General features: G+C 36.7%; 1 protein-coding gene across 1 annotated transcript in view; it reads right to left on the reverse strand.

Moving 5' to 3' along the window:
* Nucleotides 1–2119: 2119 nt before the first annotated feature.
* Nucleotides 2120–2918, reverse strand: part of rbm46 (RNA binding motif protein 46) — a 15713-nt gene continuing 14914 nt past the window's right edge. Inside the window, exon 11 of the mRNA XM_016679696.1 lies at nt 2120–2713. The gene's annotated coding sequence lies outside the window, so the exon portion shown is untranslated. The remainder of the gene's footprint in view (nt 2714–2918) is intronic.

Raw genomic sequence — 2918 nt, forward strand, 5'->3', positions numbered from 1 at the left:
ACTGTCTTGGTGAATAGTTCATTCATCTATAGGAGGTTTACACAGTGAAACAAAAACGCTGAGGCTCCATGTGAGTAACACCGAGCTCAACAGCTAAAGTCTGATTTCAATTTAAGTTATATAGAACCCACATATAAGATAAAAATGAAATATTTCCATAGCCAGAATTTGTTAATTAACCTGAATGTTCATCAGCAGCTTCAGACGTCAAGGTCAACTTTATTTTAAACACATTTAAAAACAGCAACGTTGCTCCAAAGAGGCGGGAATAAAAATAATTACCAACATACTTCAGTTCTGATGCAGACGTGGAGGCGTTGTGGTGCGAACAGACTGGAGAAGTTTAAAATGTTCCGTAAATAAATGAGTTTTATTTAAAGACTCTCACCAGCGTCTGTTTGTTTTGGCCGGAGCAATGAAACCGTTTCGACATTTAAGCACAAAACATTTCATCTTCAGCTAGATTGATCATCAGCAATCAAAGCCTTCATTTGTTTCACAGCAGCTGAAAACACTTCATATTTTATCTGTTTCAATAAATAGGGTGACCTTCACACAAATGAATAATTTACTTTGCACAGACTTTTCAAACTCCAGAGCTGCGCGCCTGATTTGTGATTTCCCTTTAGTCTTTGGACTGTTAAATAAACATTTCTTTGCTCAGGTTTAGATTGTTCTGATAATCAAGGCGATTTGAAAGTCAGATTAAAAACATATATTTGTGGTTGTTCATTCACAGCGTTGGGACAAACTCAGATTCAAAATGGCTGTTTGGCTGCAGATTACACACTAAATTAACTCCAACAACGTCAAACAAACCACCAGTGAAACGAACATGAATATCGACTTTCTGTGTCGGGGAACAAAAAAAAAGAATAAAAATAAGGAACATTTCTGAGCTGCTCAGCCTGAACGGATCAATGAGAATAAAACATTTGAGCCAAAACAATAAAACTCAGAACAATAAAACACATTCAGAGCCACAAACAGCTGCAGCAGGAAGCTGGTCCGTTTGCTCTGAGTGAAACTTGAGTTCGTTCAGACGGTCCTCTCGTCTTCTGTGCAGAAACTTTTCCTCCTCCTCCTCATCATCATCATCTCCTCTCACTCACTAATGTCAGGTTAGAAAAACAGCGGCACGTTTTGTCTTCCTCATAACTCAGAATGTTAAAACCGGCTTCTCTACAAACGCAGGAACGTCCTGAAATCTGCCTGAAAATAAATGAGTCGAAACGCATCTACGCCCCGTATGGAAAGCCATTTTGGCCATTATACTAAATACAAAACAAGCCATTTGAACATAATCATAAAGCAAAACGTTTAAATGGAGATTTCATAAAGTCTAATTTATTTAATCCTGAAAATACTTAATCAAAGTTTAACTCCTGAAATGCACTTAATGACTTCATGTTAATAAATTAAGCATTTCAAAATAAAATTCCAATTTAAAAAATGTTTTAGAAATATTAAGTATTTTGTTTCCAAGAATCAATAAAAGTCATTTGAAAAACAAAAAATTAAACAAAAAATCATTATCTCCTGAAATAAATGAAATAAAAATAAAGTATAAAATTTGAAAGTGGAAGATCTGAGAAAATAAATTAATGAACTTATTGATAAATAAACCTTAAAATAAGTCGTCTAAATCTAAAATTTCAAAAACAAAAAAACATTTTAAATAAGTAGTCTTAATAATTAAAACAAAAATCAAAACTGTATTTTGAAAAAGGTGCATATAAAATGTAATAATATTCCTCTTCTGCTCTTTTTAAACCAATAGAAGTGAAAAACGTTGGCCTAAGGTAAGAAAATGTTTATTTTTACTTTCATTAAGTTATTAACTTTATGCATGTGTTCATATTTACTTTATTATTGTACTTTAGAATCGTTTTTACAGCCATGTTGTGTTATTACTATTATATCATTATTAGTGACTAAAATGGCTTTCCATAGATGGGCTAGATTTTATTGAGTTGAAATGTTTGGAAAATGTCACCATGTCTGGTAAACACAGTGAATATTAACGGTGAATTATTTCCATATTTTATCTGAATCTGCAGAGAAAACATAAACAAACCTGATTAGTTTCTGTGGCTTCAAAATAAACAGTTTTATTTCTGTTTGACATTTAAACACTGCAGTCTATTTATAATTATTAAATCTGCTTTTTTAAGCCTTTTTAAAGTTTTTAAACCTTGAAAATCATGAAATGAGTTTTGTTGGATCACTCAGGTTTACGTGAACGAGGTCAGCAGCTGAATCTGTTTCCAGCTGCTGAGAGCATCTCTGGAGGATGACAGGAGGCGGCCATGTTACCCCCGCTCCGTCTGAGTCATTAGCTCAGCGCGCCAACATCAACGCCAACATTTCCTGAAAGGCTTCAGAAGTTGAATCTGTGGAGGAAGACGCGCTCTGCTGCTGTTAATGTAACCGAACCTGAGGGCAGGAGGTCAGATCGGACCGGGGGTGAGGCCGGTTCTGGACTCGGTGGGATGTGATGAGGAGACGAGGACAGAGAGACGGGAAGAGGAGAGGACGTTCTGAGATCTGACAAACGTCAGGAAAACCAGAGAACCGTTGCGCTAACTCAGATTATCAGACGGAGAGAAGAGAGTGAGCGGCTGGAAACCTGCGTGGACAAATCCCTGCCTGCCTTCCTCACCCTCCTCTTCCTCCGGCGACGCAGCTCGCTCCCTGGGCAACAAACGATTCCCTGCAATAAGGAAAAAACAAAAACAAACACTTTTCTACACATTCTGTCAAACAGAGGTAAGAAAAGAAGGTTTCCATGGCAGCAGAGTGAAGGACAAACTGGCTTCAAACCCAAGAGACAAACTGACCATCATCAGTCAGTCTTTGGACTGTTAAATAACAGTCCAGACTGTTATTTAACAGTCTGGACTGTTATTTAACAGTCC

The sequence above is a fragment of the Poecilia formosa genome, unplaced genomic scaffold (genome assembly GCF_000485575.1).
Source record: "Poecilia formosa unplaced genomic scaffold, Poecilia_formosa-5.1.2 Scaffold217, whole genome shotgun sequence".
Lineage (NCBI taxonomy): Eukaryota > Metazoa > Chordata > Actinopteri > Cyprinodontiformes > Poeciliidae > Poecilia > Poecilia formosa.